Source organism: Arabidopsis thaliana (assembly GCF_000001735.4).
Source record: "Arabidopsis thaliana chromosome 1 sequence".
Lineage (NCBI taxonomy): Eukaryota > Viridiplantae > Streptophyta > Magnoliopsida > Brassicales > Brassicaceae > Arabidopsis > Arabidopsis thaliana.
The window spans coordinates 16326181-16342148 of record NC_003070.9 but is presented as its reverse complement, the minus strand read 5'-3'; the positions used below and the strand labels follow the sequence as shown (position 1 = coordinate 16342148).

Below are 15968 nucleotides of genomic sequence, written 5' to 3'. Positions count from 1 at the left end.
AAGATTCAAACAATCTGGATATAAATTAGGATCATGGCTTGGTGTTTCTCTACATCTCATCACACTTTCAGCGATTCAAAACAAAAAAATAATCTGGTTTTCCGATGAGAATAGTTTCTATGAATCTTTTGATCGTGTATTGTTCTTGTTTTAATGTGTTCTGTGTTAAAAATAAAAATAAAGTAAAAAACGTCTAAAAAGGTATAAGGGGGATTCGAACCAGGGTTAATTTTGGTAATCAACGGAAATTTAACCACCAGATCAAGAGTACAGTTTCAAAATAATTGAAAAGAAATTGTATATATACGTATTATACACTACAGGTTAGTTTTAACTGTAGTTAGCGATTCCGTTATCACTGTTTACGGCCGTTAACTCGGATGGCTGATTTTACCAAAATTTTTAAAAACAAATGTTTTTAAAGGAAATAAAATTAACTTTGGTATTTTTCAGGCAAATTTAATAATGCAGGTATTAAACGGGCAAAAACAAATTAGATGAGAATTTTTTCAGGTTTTTTCCCTATATGTTATTGATCAATTTTTTAATATATATGTTGTTAACAAAAAAAAGTTTATTATTAATTATGTTTTGTTAATTGTTAATAATTTTTAATATTAACTAAGATATAGATTTGATCTCATATAAATATTATTTTGACATGAATCATTATCAAGTAAGATGAAGTGTGTAGAATTAAAATCGAGTTTTTTATGAAATATATAGTTAAATTGTATTACAAAATTGAATGTGTAAGATAAAAATTTGTCTTTTTCTTCTAAATACTAAATTATAATAAGGAAAAAGTGTGTAGGTTACTATTTAGACTTCAAATATCATCAATAAGATTAAATGGGTACAATAAAATAAAGGGCTTATTAGAGAAGTAGACACTTTTTAGAAAAAGTTACTAACTCTTAGGATTATGCCACGTGTCAAGTCTATCGATCGAATGTTGACACGTGTCAGAAAATAATTAACTTTTTTCTTCTTAAAGAAATAAAAATATTAAAAAAGAAATCAATTAACTTTTTTCTTCCTAAAGAAATAGAAATACTAAAAATCAATCATATTAACATATACTAATTTATATGTCTATATCTAAAAAATATTACATTTTATTTTTCTTAACCAAAAGGAAAATTAACAAATTTGTTTTTATATATGCTATAGAAAAAAAACCCAAAAATCCCCATTTAATTTTTATTTGTCCGTTTAATGTCTACATTATTAAATTAGCCCAAAAAATACTTAAATTAATTTTATTTCCTTTAAAAACTTTCATGTCTTATAAATTTTGGTAAAATAAAAAATCCAGTTAACGACCGTTAACTATGATAACGAAATCGTTAACTGTAGTGAAAACTTAATTCGATGGTTCTTACTATTTATATGCAATTGTTTTTCTAATAGTTATGTATATATTGTCTTAGTGTAGTGGTTATGTATGGCTTGAATATTCTCTAGATCGAACCCACCCTCTACCTTATTTTTTCTTTCTTAATTCGACTCTCTCTCTCTCCTCACGACGACCATCATTCTTCAACGCAGATGAAACAATTTTTCAACTTTTTTAGATTTGAGATGGTTTTTCATCTATATATGGTTTTCGATCTCATAAAGAGATTGTGGTTATGTTTATGGTTCTTCATCGGGATATAGATCTGAGAACAGTGTGATTTCCTTCTAGAGAGTAATCAATATCTGAAGATTCGGACAATCTGGATATAAATTAGGATCATGGCTTGGTGTTTCTCTACATCTCATCACACTTTCAGCGATTCAAAACAAAAAAAAAATATATTTTTCCGATGAGAATAGTTTCTATGAATCTCTTGGTCGTGTATTGCTCTTGTTTTAATGTGTTTCGTGTTAAAAATAACAACTAAAAATAAAAATAAAAAGTAAAAAAAACGTCTAAAAAGGTATAAGGGGGATTCGAACCAGGGTTTTGGTAATCAACGGATATTTAACGACCAGACCAGGACTACAGTTTCAAAATAATTGAGAAGAAATTGTATATATACGTATTATACACTATAGGTTAGTTTTAACTGCAGTTAGCGATTCTGTTACCACTGTTAACGGCCGTTAACTCGGATGGCTGATTTTACTAAAATTTTTAAAAAACGAAGGTTTTTAAAGAAAATAAAATTAACTTAGGTATTTTTCGGGCAAATTTAATAATGCAGGTATTAAACGGGCAAAAACAAATTAGATGAGGATTTTTTCAGGTTTTTTCCCTATATGTTATTGATCAATTTTTTAATATATATGTTATTAACAAAAAAAGTTTATTATTAATTATGTTTTGTTAATTGTTAATAATTTTAAATATTAAATAAGATATATATTTGATCTCATATAAATATTATTTTGACATGAAATCATTATTAAGTAAGATGAATTGTGTAGAATTAAAATCGAGTTTTTTATGAAATAGATAGTTAAATTGTATTACAAAATTGAATGTGTAAGATAAAAATTTGTCTTTTTCTTCTAAATACTAAATTATAATAAAGAAAAAGTGTGTAGGTTATTATTTAGACTTCAAATATCATCAATAAAATTAATAGGGTACAAGAAAATAAAGGGCTTATTAGAGAAGTAGACACTTTTTAGAAAATAATTTGGAAACTAGGTACTTCTTTTAGAAATATGAGGAATGGGTAGTTTTTGTTGGGCTTGTGAGATGGAGAGCATGTGAGATGAGAAAAAATGTGGCTAAAATCTAAAAGAGGTGTCAAATACTATTGTAGCCTTGTGTTTTAAAAACACAAATTTCGTCTGGGTTCGAAAAAATAAAGACTAATGGGTATACTAATTTATTCGTGGCCCATTTACTCTATTTCGTGTTAAGTGAGCCCAATTATTGAGCCCGAATGTTACATTTCGATTTTATTCAGAAAATTATTGAACCCGAGTTAATTGTTGGGATTGTTTTACTTTACTCTTCTTCGTTTATCACGAACCCTAGCCGACTGTGGTGTACAACAAATCGAGAGAGAACCAGTTTGAGAAGAGAGACGTTTGAGAGAAACCCAGATTCTTATGGCGTCAACTAGCAGGGAGGATGATTTTAGTACAACTCGTAGTGGTGCAAAACGGAGGAAAGAATATATTGGCAAAACATGTGAGTTGTTGTTTTAGTCCCGAATAATGTTTGTCGTTTCAAAGTCGTTCAAGGTTGTTGGTGTTCAATCCAAATGTTTTTTTACTGGTGTCGGTAAAATTGTTTTAGTGAGAATTAAATCTCTGAACCATCTCTTATTCTAATGGCCAGATATGTCAACAACTTCGAAGGATTCGGAAAGTGAGGACGGCGTGGACCATGGGCTTCCAGAGAGAGTCTTTGCAAGAGTTTTTTTCCCAAGGAAGCAAGGTTGAACATTTATTCTTCACCTGAGCTCTTAGGAGAAGATGTCACAGTTACCGATGTTTTGGATATGGTAAGAAAAGATGTCAAGATGCCCGATGATGAGAAGATGTCTTGCTGGAAGCGGTTTTGTCTAGTTTTGATTCTCCTGGTGGATGGTGTGATAGTCTGTAGTAACAAGTACCTCAACATAACACCAGAATATGTTAAGATGCTTGATGATGTTAGGTTCTTCTTATCATACTTGTGGGGGAGAGTAGCCTTCAAGACAACGATGGAGAGGTTTGGACCTCCTACACTCAACGACACTGATCCCATCATAGAGCTTAAAGCCCGTCTAAGACAACGAAGTAGCTGTTGTTATGGATTTCCATTGGCACTCCAAATGCTGGCGTTTGAGGCAATCCCACTTATTGTCTCTAAGCTACCGGATCCAGATGACAAGCGTGGTTATACTCAGATGACATATGACGATCTGGGCACAAAAAACTGATCCTACATCAAAAAGAAATCATCCAGGTTGAATCCGATGAACATGTACAATACTCTTAACCATATGGTGTACAACTTTGTTAGTGAAAACTTTAATGTTGTACACCAATTTATCACAATTTTGTACATTGTTTTAAGACCTGTATTGTTCAGTTGAAGGTTGCTTACACGCTTGAGGGTGATGAGGGCGTGGAATGCATGGATTTTGGGTGGGATGACGATGTTGTAGATGAGAAGGTGGATTATATGGAGAAGCTACTAATTGAAGGACATGAGTTTACTGAGTCAGAATGGCCAGGTGGAGACACATAGACTAGTGGACTGGTGCCTCTTACCCCAGGGTGTGTTAAGAAAGCGCCTACAAGGCGAGGTGGAGTAAAAAAAGAACCAGCTAGGAGAGGGGGAGTCAAGAAAGAGCCAGCTAGGCGAGGAGGACATGCAGAGAAGAACCAAGAAGATGTTGCTGTAATTAAAGATGACGGAGACACTATAGAGATGTTGAAGAAATTCATTGTGGAGCAACACAAAGAAACATCAAGCACGTTGAAGAGAGAGATAGTTCAGTTATTCGAGGGTCTGATCAAATGTGACTGTGGTGGACTGCGATCTACAAAAGATAGCACAATGGAGAAGTAGCAGGAAGACGGGAAAGACAACACCACAATGGAACCGAATGAAGATGGAAAAGCTAACACCACAATGGAGCAGAATCAGAATCATGATGAGGTCATTAGTTTAGAGATGGGTACAACGTCGAGGGGCAAGAAGAAGAGGAAAAGGAGAGGACTTTGCTCTCTATGAGAGAAACAGATGGGACGAGGCTTACAAAGGTGTGGAAGACATCATTGAGAGAGTTGATAATGTTGATCTGCCACCTAACCAAGATACTGCAAAAGACAATAGTTCCCAGGTAAAAACTGTGTTTTTGGTTTGTGGTGTAGAGTTATTGTTTGGTGTACTACATTACTGATTTTAGTAATTGGTGTACAAACTGAATGTGTGATCTCATTATGTTTTATACTAACATGGAATGGAATATGCTTACAAAGGTGTGGAAGACATCATTGAGAAAGTTGATAATGTAGATCTGTCACCTAACGAAGAGACAGCAAAAGACAATAGTTCCCACGTAAAAAACTGTGTGTTTTTGGTTAGGTGTATAGTTATTGTTTGGTGTACTAGCTTAGTAATTGGTGTACAACTGAATGTGTGATCTCATTGTGTTCTATACTAGCAGGGAATAGAATATGATAACGAATTTGAATCTGGTTATGATTCACCCTTTGCTGAACATAATGCACTTGCCATTGTTCCCTCCAGTTTAAAGATTGGACATGAAGAAACATGTAGGGGTTTAGAGAATAGAAATGAAGAGGTAAGTCCACAGCTACATTATTCAGTGATTATTAAAAGGTATCATTGTCTCTTAGATTAAAATGATTTTGGACATGAAAGTTTGGCTCCTCAAGAGTTGGTTAATGACTGTAAGACTCCTGAAGAGATGGTAAATGACTGTAATAGAGTGCCTTGTGCTTCAGGGTTTGTCAAGGGAGGGGAGTATACAAGTGATCCCAAGTTAAAAGCTCTGTTTGCAAGTAAAGAAAAAAACCCACTATACCACCCCATGTCCAGTGTAAACTTGAAGGAGTTTGACGAGCTCAGATAACTGATGGTGGACAATGAGGAGCTGTAAGTTCTATGATTAAAAGTATAGCTATTTTTTTTAACGCTATCTAACAAAACGTTCGTTTTTACAGGACTTTTAAGATTGTAACTAAACACATCGCCAGCTATCGGTTTTTCCTAGACATAGCTGAAGCCAACAAACCTTTGGAGATTGAGGTAAAGAACGTGTACACTAAAACCTCTTGAATACTTAGTATGAACACCATACAGGATAATATCTCACATGGTGCAATTGGTAAACAGCATGTGCAGGTAATAATGGCTATGTTGTGGCGCAAAAGGCATGGTTTGTACAACACGGCATGAGCTGTTTTCATTGATACATGGTTTCTGACCCTTCTAAATGAGAAGTACACAGATTTCAAAGCCAGCAAGAATAAGAGGAAGTTCAATTGGGGAGTGAACATCAGAGCGTTTGTTACAGGCAGGGCAAAAGGACGGGCACCAACAACTTTTCTGCAATATGCTCACCTGGTGTACATCCCTATGAAATGGTACACATCACACTGGGTAAGTCTGGTAATTAACTTGAGGTTGCATACAGTTCAGGTTTTTGACCCTTTAATTGAAGCAACGTCGGACGAGGAAGTACAAGGTTTGATGGCGCCTGTTTTAGAGATGATTTCATGGTTGGTTAAAGAGGTTGTAGGTAAGAAGTATACAAAGAAATTCTCAACAAACCCACTAACATTGGAGAGGGTTATAGGAGTATACCAGAACCAGAGAGGAGGTGACACTGGACCCCTTGCAACAAAATACATTGAAATGCACTCGTTTGAGCTTGACATAGATGATATGGGTGAGTATACGGAGGAGGTGGTCGACGAGTTAAGGAAAGGGTACGCGCTGGATGAATACGCTGAGTTCATTGAGAGTGCTGAAGCTACAAAAACTTGACTGGAGTTGCAAATGAATCTAAAGTTCTTTTGTTTACCTTCTTTAAAAACGTTAATCGAGACATTGCTGGTGTTTTCATCTTTTGTTGACTTTAAACTTTGGATGTACCTGTTTTTATGGATATTGAAATGTTATGCTTTTTATGACTTTTAAATTTGTTGCTTCTATAAGTAGTACACGATAATCTCTAAACGTATACTCTTTTGTACACTGGTATAAGTACACCAAGTATGTACTACATCATACACTAGAATTGTACACCACATAAGTAGAGTAGAATAATACACCACATACATACACTAAATTTGTACATCACATAAGTACACTAGAACTGTACACCATATAGGTACACTATAATTGTACACCAGCCAAGATAGATTAAGAAATGCAATGAAATTTAAAACGATACCCTAAAAGCCAAGATAGATTAATAAACCCCTAGGGAAAAACCATTATTGAAATGCAATGAAATTCAAAACTATACACTAAAAGCCAAAGATAGAAGACTAAACCCAAGAGAAACCATTTAACATATGCAATAAAGTTTAAAACTAGACCCTAAAGTCTTAGATTACTCATAGAAATTTCAAGACAATGAGTAAATTTATATTTCAAAATCATAACCCTCAACTGGTTTTGATGGTTCATAACACTTTAATTGAAATGTATTTTAATCGAATTTTCATTGATACTATGACTTTATAATAGTAGACTAGAATAGTAAACCACATTCGTACACTAGAATAGTACACCACATAAGTACAAATTACTAAACCCAATTAAGAAATGCAATGAAATTAAAAACTATACCCTAAAAGCCAAGATAGATTACTAATCCCAAGGGAAAAACAATTTTAGCAATGAAGTTAATTAAAAAACTATACCCTAAAAGCTAAGATACATGGCTAAACTCATTGAAATTCCAAGTCAATGAGTAAGTTTCTATATCAACATCATAACCGTTGATTGGTTTTTATGGTTCATAACACTTGAATTGAAATGGATTGTGTTCGAATTTTCATGTGATACTATGACTTTATAATAGGTTGAGTACACCACATTCGTGTCTGTACACTTTCAAGGTAGACAGTATGTACACCATAATATTTTTTGTACACCTTTTCTATGTAAGATACATATATCTATACTTGTAGGAAAAAAAGTAAGTTGTAAATTCATGAGAGAGAAACGCCTATATATTTGACTTTCTTATTGGCAATAAACAAGACAGATCTAAGAAAAATCATGTTATGGTCATGCCGAGCTGCCTAATGAGATATTGGTAGATATCGTGAGAAGAGTGGACAAGGCGTCGTATTTACACCTAGGGGCAATTCTAAGAGCGGGAAGTAGAGGTCTGGCGCAAGTACACAGTAAGGAAATGTTGATGGAAGCTAAACTGGATGAGTTGTGCGTTGAGCCTCCTCAAATTTTCAGCAAATCGATAAACCCAATCAATGGGTTTATCTTCGAAGCTGGACCGGGTAGATCTTTCTTCGAGAAGTTTTTACATTACGAAAACCCAACGGCAGTCTACTTTGAATCGCTTAGATTACTTACAAGAGAACAAGATCTAGATGGGGCTTTGGCAATGGTCGCTTCTCTTGTGCCTTATTATTCAGTCCCAACATTTGCATATGCAATGTTCTTGCTTTGTGCAGGGAAGTTTGAAATTGCAGATGAGATTTTCAATACCTTCTTTGCTGTACATGCTCGTGAACTACGGAGAAAATTCGAGAAATTGGGGAGAAATTATTTGAAGACCTCAAAGGATTCTTCCCTCCTTCACAAGACACGTTCGGAGATAAGTAGGTTTATCTAAATACCGACACACTCAGCTTCACTGAGTGCGCTCAGTGGCACTATTATCGAATTAATTGTGACGACTGCTACCTATTCTGGTGTTTACTTCGCATAAGAGAATTGTTGTAGTTGTGTACACCTAATTTGTCTTGTTTATGTTAGTTGAACGAGAGCCCTTGTTGAATTGTTTGCTTGTTTTAAAATAATAATAATAAATTGTTAACCTACTGCAATATTTTTTCCGGATTGTATTGGCCCTTGTATTGATTTAATTATACCGTACATGTTGGTGGTGAGAAAACATATGTTGATTTAATTAACCTAAAAGAACTAGTCTAGTAAAAGGCTGACACCGTCCTCATATTAAAGTATTAAAATATTAAAATATGAGATAGGTTGGACAGCTATATGTAAGATTACAAACAAAATAGAACATAATGTGTTTTGTTACTATTTTTTTGATGGCCTAGAAGTTTGTTTTGGGAAAGTATTGGCTCTTGATTTTTTAATCGTACCCTACATGTTAGTGAGGAGACTAGTTTAGTGAAAGGGGGACAACTATATTTAAACAAATATACACGCAATGACACCTAGTTTGGCACCTAGTTTGACAGCTTTATTTAAACACCTAGTTTGTCTTCTTATAATTTTTGTGTAAACAAAAATACACGCAATGTTTTCAAAAACATTTACAAAGATCTATAATAGTTAGGATATGCCAAACACAAATAGTGAGGACAAAAGGAAGGAGTGAAACATTTCAATCCGACATTGGAATCACATTTCAATTTTTTTTAAATAGTTAGGATAAGCCAAAGATAAAAAGGAAGGAGGAAAACATTCATTCTCAGTTTCAAACATTTCATTCTCAGTTTCAAATAATTTACCTTTTTGATAACAACAAATTATGGATACATATGTAACTTAATTCGCAAAAAAATAACAAAAAATAATTGCAAAAATAGATATTCAAACACAAAATGTATCACAACATCTTATAATAATATAATCCATTGAATCAACTACGACGGGTGTACACTGCATAGCAAAACAATTGTACACCTTTAATGAAAAGTATCAAATAAGGGGTATGTCAATCCAAAAAATAGATTGTGCTATAGTTCTTCAGCTCTTAAAGTATCAAAAATCACATCCCCTTCTTAAAGCCGAAAAAAATAAAAACGAGTGTACAGACTACCAGTGAAGACTGTCTGGTTGTACACCATTCCCCAAACAAATGCACTTCATTTCAGCGGAACAGAGCACCGAACCCTGTTGTGTCCTAAACTATTGCACCTTCCGCATTTGTTCTTTCTTGTACCAGTATTTTGTTTCTCCATGCATAAATAATCATACTTTGTTGTGAGTATGAATTAGTTACATCATAATATAAATGAAGAGCAAGAATGTTAACCTCAAACTCTCCGGTTGTTGGTATCCTAACTTTAGGGGGCCTCCCGGAAGGACGTTTAGTCTTAGGTGGAAGAATGCAGCGGATCCTGACGCTATCAAGTACTCCCACCTCTGATGGGTCTTGAACCGGTAGGATAACACCATCAAACGTTGGAGCCCATATGTCATTCTTATGAATGCAGCCAACAAGTGATCGGTATTCCATCTCCCTGCTATGGGCAGCAGCCATTGCGTGTGGGCAAGAAATTTATAACAGCTGAAATGAGCGACAAGTGCAGGTACGTTTCTCTAATGAGACATGGAATTTTCCTCCATCTTTTGTTGTTATTTCATAATCCCAAGCCGATGCAGTTCGAATACTTACACCTATTGAGTATGGCAGCTGTTTCAATAAGATTTTCTCAACTTCTACGGGATCAATCCCAGAGTGTTAGAAACTTTCTTCCTTCGGGCTTCAAACCACCTACTAAGTATCTTCCGAAAAAATTCAATAAGAGCAACAACTGGGCTGTCTCTAGCCGGTAGTAAGGCATTGTTTAACTGCAATGTTGCTAGACATTAGGTTATACCGCTCCCCTTTGAAGTGTGCACGGGTCCAATGTTCAACACCAATCACCTCAAGGTACTCCCAACATTCAGGCTTCCTTCGTTTAATACGTGCATAGGCCTTACTTAAAATCTTTAACTCTGAACATTTCCCCAGCTTTCCATACAAGTCCGGACATTCCTTTATACAAGCTTCTCACATTGCGCCTCAGGTGTACAAGACAACAAACGTGGTGCGCCTGAGTGTACACCAGAGACTTAGCATGGTATATTGACTGGTGGCGATCAGATATGATAATTAGATCAGACCCATCCGGAACAATATCTCTCAGTTTCTCCATGAACCACGTCCAAGAATTATGATTCTCGTTGTCCACTATAGCAAAAGCTATTGGAAATACCTGAAAATTTGCATCATGTTCACTTGCAGTTAACAAGCACCCATGGTATTTCCCCTGAAGATGAGTCCCATCCACAACAACTACACGCTGAATGAATTTCATACCCTATATACTTGCACCCAGTGAAACAAAGGCATACTTAAACCTTTCATCTCCGACATCATCATCTTCTGTCTCTATATAATAAACTGTCCCTGGATTTGCAAGTTGCAATAAATACAAATATAGGGGCAAAAGTAAGTAAGAAGTCTCCTCTGTCCCTTGAGTAGAAGATTTTGCCAATTCCTTGGCTTTCCAGCATTTCCAATAAGAAGCTGTCACATTATGCTCGTCTAAAACAGCTTGGGGTAGATCTCTCGCTCTAGGACCAGTTGTAACATTGACATACTTCGACCGTAATAAAGCAGCGATTATCTTAGAAGTGGTGTATTTGGTAAATTGACCTCAGGTTTCCACATCACAGACATGCTCAAGCTTCACTTTCCTAACCTCGTACTCATCGATATCACCAATCTTATGCGCGTACACCCGCCAGTCTCATTTCTTGTCAACACATTGTGCTACAAGATAACACTTGGTGTATCTCACAAACTAAACCGAAAAATTTGATTGATTGCATAAATAGACAGTGACACTTTGAACTCGTCCTTGGTTTCAAAAACCCTTCCTTTAAATATAACATTGTCTTCTTTAGAAAGATCAATGTTATGACCTCTGAAATCGGGTGAGTCACTGTCAATGAACATTGGTTCAATGTCTTCAAAGTCATATATTTCACACAATGTTATCCCTCTCTTTAAGGCTGCCGCCTGTTCTTTCTTCTAATTGGAGGACAACTCTTTTAGTGAGACTTTTCTCCTCTTAACTTGGATAGGAGACAGAAGAGGGTTGTCTACCAACAGAGGAGGGTTGACAAAATCATCCATTTCACGAAGAAGGTAACTATAGTTTTGTACCTTCCTTAGAGGGGGATCTGTGAAATCATCATCCAACGCCACATTCTCGTCTAAAACTTTCTCAGTCCAGACATCATCATCTTCATCCTCTTCTGATCCAGATTGATAGTCTGGATCATCGTCTTCTTCACTGAACTCATTAAAATCATCATTGCTTTCACTATCATCAACAACGTCTTTTTGTGGATTTTCATCTTTTAACTGAGCTTCAATTTCTTCAATGTGAGCTATTAGTGAGTTATCAACAGTACCATCCCAAATGACCAGGTCTCGGACATCTCCAGTTGGGCTACTGATGTCTGAAACTGGATTTGGTTCTCGAACAGAATGTTCAAGTTCCTGGTGTACGTCAAACCCATTTTCATGGTGTACGCTCGTTTTATCAGGAACACCAAAAATAAAGGGTTGCAACTCCTTCACAGTGTTATCACCTTGTATCAGTGGGAAGCCTCTGTTGTAAGGCGGAACAACAATTTCAAGGGGATCTAGGAACTCAAGCTTATTGTCTACCACTCTCTTAAAGGTGACAAAAAGATTCACAGAACTGTCAGACCTTAGAAGAGACTTGAACATTATAAAAGACCAATCATCTTGGATTTCCGTCGGAGCTGTTTCCTGACCATTGAGCCTCACCAAAACGTCATCAGCCGAGTATGACATCTCAACAAACACGTCGTTAACAACCATCGAGAATCTTCGCCGGATAACTTCTTCAAGGGATTTGAAAGTGTCAATTTTTCCGCAGTTAATACACTTTCTTGGCCTAGTTTTATCAACTTTGAAGTCCCACCAACCATTCGAGTAGCAAATCCAGCAGCCGACCATGGAGACGCATGATTCGTCCCCTGAAAAAACGAAAACAGAGTCATAGTTAATAGTTGGCTGAAGGCAAAAAATCATACACTTTAAAGCATTTTATGATAAACATACCTTCCATCTGGTATGAAATTGACAATGTATCTATGAATTTGGCAAACGACGAGGGTTTATCCTTCTATGACAACGACGAGGTCTTTACCGTACAAATGAAGATGTCGACGACGAGGGTTTATGAGTGTGTTTGGTTTCAATGACTTAAGAAAATATGGGTTTTAGTTGATGTCAAGCCCATGAGCAATTCAAAATTGGAGATGATATTGGGCTCGTTTTAATGAGGCCCAGTTTATTTCATCAAAACAACAGAAGGGTAAAATAGTACTTTACTAAAAGCTGTATTAGAGGGGGAGTTCTATTAGAGAGGAGAGATAAAAGTACTTATTCCTCCTATTTCTAAAAAAAGTACTCATTCCTCAAATTATTTTTGCAAAAACTGCCTACTCTCCAACTTATCTCTAAAATAAAATGCATAAGACTACTAATTTACTATTCAAAATTATATGTCAAGAACAATATTATTGATTATTATTTTTTAAATATTATCGATAAAAAAATATTATCAATAAGGCGGGCCTTATCTAGTCTCTTATAATTTAGAAGATATAGTTTAGTAAAAAAGTAATCAATACACCAAATTATGTGAGCAGTGCATGAAACAATATGTATGTTAGATACTGTTAAAATATATTTTTTCATTAAAACCACTGGGTCAAGGTTTTTCTTTTGGTTCAAAAAGCTTTGCATTTAGTCAACTTACAGTTTATGTTTGAAATATACATTCTCTTTGACCAAATTCACAAGAGAATATAATACATATTCCATTAATTTCCACCATAAATATTTATCTATACATATTGAAGATCAGCTAATAGTGATATAAAATAAATTAAGTAAATTTGAGACCAAGATCGAGAGTTGTTTGAGTTATTTAATTTGTATTGTTACCTTTATTTAGTGTCTTAATTAGTCAATAGTTGTGTTTTTTTAATTTTATCATTTCTATTTTTTTAAATATCATGAATTTGATATTAAAAAAAAATTGTTATATTTTGCTTAACTGTTGCTTAATTTTCTTCTTATGTTTTGCTTAAATATATATAAAAATATATCTATAAAACAGCCACTTCCATCAAAATCGAAACTAGAGAAAAATTTTAACATTTAGAAATCACAAGAAAAATATGCACTTCTAAGTTTTTCAATGATTACATCACCGCTTTTAGAATAATTTGTATGGTGGCCAAGCATATTATTATTTTTTACTTCAAGCTTCAGGTCTTTTTTTGTCTTTTTTAACTATTTCAAAATTTATTTTAAACGACACACCAAAATTACTAATAAACTCAATAATGAAATTTATATGTCTTACTTTATATAATCATATACGTATGCAGGAAACACCAACCGATATGGTACAAAAAGAAGAAGGATATGGTTGGCAAGTTTTGCATTCAACTGGATAGAGGTGTCCTAATTAAGGACATCTCTAACTCTACTATATTTTAGAGTAAAACTCCGAATTCTTTTCCAACCCTACTCTATATTTGACTCTAAAATAGAGATTTCTGCATAATTGCTTTATATATAGAGTAACTTTATTCTCTACTCTATTTTAGAGTTGAACTTTTTTATTTATACGTTGGTCTCTCAAATTTAAACTGTTTTTATTTAGTACACATTATTATTTTACGAACAACAACTACAATACATAGTTTTATAAAATTAACAAGCAAAAACGTTTGGTGACAGTATATCTATTTATTTATTTTCCTTACGAAATATAAACGCAAAAGGATAGTATCACATTATCACCTATGAATTTTAAAAACTTAATTAGAAAAGATAATATACATGACCTTTTAATTTATTAAAAATCAGATTAAGAATAATCCGACACATTATAATGACAGTAACATAACTCACAATAATCCAATTATATATAAAAAAAGCCTTACTATATGTTGCAAAGTTGTGTACAAAAGATTAATTAGATATGAGTTATACACTAAAAACCATTAAGAATATACATAACATGTATCGTAAAATAATCGGGTTAATACTTTTGGTGGAACGGTATGTAATCGCCTATGTGGATAGCCAACCACACATCTATGGGACCAAAGCCACCATTTGTGTTTGGGATCTGATAGTTCAACCACGGGCCGACTTCAGTTTAACTCAGGTGTGGCTGGTATCGATTGAAGTGGATTGGCAAGTAAATTGCATTTAATTATTTAAACAAAAAAACATTATCAGAATTCTGTACGCAAATGACAACCATAAAATTATTATTCATGACTTAGGTTTTACCCAACAGTTATGGTGACCACCATTCCACCAAATGTTTGATCTCCCTATCAATTTCATCTTTCGATTTTGATATTATAATATTATCAAAGACTAGATTTTAACCCGCGGTATACCGCGGGACGATTTATTTTTTAAAAGTAATATATATTAAAATTTGCAAATTTTATTTTTATAAAATATTTATATTTTACACTTTATAATTGTTATTAAGTAAGGCTATACCACGAATCTATGAGACAATTGTTAAAAAACTGAAGTTGTAACCTCTATTAAAACAGCATATTAATAATATTTTAAAATTTTATAAATATTGATTTTCAAATACATCCACCATATAACCCAATTCCAAAATAAAACTCGTTCTATAATTTCTTTATCCCTCCCGTGAAATTTTTTTTTAAAGTAGTAATTTTTAAAATTTAAGAATTATTTTTTATAGATAAAAGTTTTGCAAATTATATCATTCTCTAATACATTTATATTTTATATATAGTAACATTATACATACCACATAACATTTTTGGTTTTATATAATCTTTTCTAAATTAGGATGATTTGATATGTTTAATATTAGTGGTCTTAAAAAATAATAAATTAAAGATTTAACCCATATTGAAACGGTGTATTAATTATATTTTACTTTTTTATTAATGTTGATTCAAAAACCCGTCACTCCAAATCCGTCTTGCCAAAAAGCCATTTATTTTATTAATATTAATTTTATTAATGATATGACTCTGAATTATAATCTAAACATTTTAGCTAATAACATATGAGTATACCATTTTTATTTAATAGGGGAATGTACCATATGACCCGAATGCACTTTTACCCCAATCCACCAAAAAAGTCTTGCAAAAATACTATAGAAATAAGAAACGATAGTCGGTTTTGATAGGTATAAGATTAGCAAATATATTAGTTAGCTTGAATTAGTTAAAGAATACAAATTGAAAAGGTATATTACACTTTATTCGAATATAGTATCAAAACTTATATAACACAGAGATTTGATAAAAAATTTAATTGTTGAATATTTTTTTTGTGCTAATTTTTATGTGATTAAGATTTAATTAAGATTTAATTGATTTTGTATATAAAATATTAAAAGTAAACTGTGAGTTGTATATGTTTTGTTGATATTATCTATATTGTTTAGTGTTTAAGATTATACACTTGTAGTTTGATTGTTAATTTAAGAGTTTCACATGT

At 33.6% G+C, this 15968-nt stretch overlaps 3 pseudogenes across 3 annotated transcripts; 2 read left to right on the top strand and 1 right to left on the bottom strand.

The window, feature by feature from the left end:
- Positions 1-3446: 3446 nt before the first annotated feature.
- AT1G43300 lies at positions 3447-6449 on the top strand (annotated as a pseudogene; the record flags this gene model as incomplete). The annotated part of the gene is made up of 1 exon: positions 3447-6449.
- Positions 6450-7700: 1251 nt separating this feature from the next.
- On the top strand, positions 7701-8366 carry AT1G43290 (annotated as a pseudogene; the record flags this gene model as incomplete). Its single annotated transcript has 1 exon — positions 7701-8366.
- Positions 8367-9646: 1280 nt separating this feature from the next.
- AT1G43280 lies at positions 9647-11390 on the bottom strand (annotated as a pseudogene; the record flags this gene model as incomplete). Its single annotated transcript has 1 exon — positions 9647-11390.
- Between the last annotated feature and the right edge of the window lie 4578 nt (positions 11391-15968).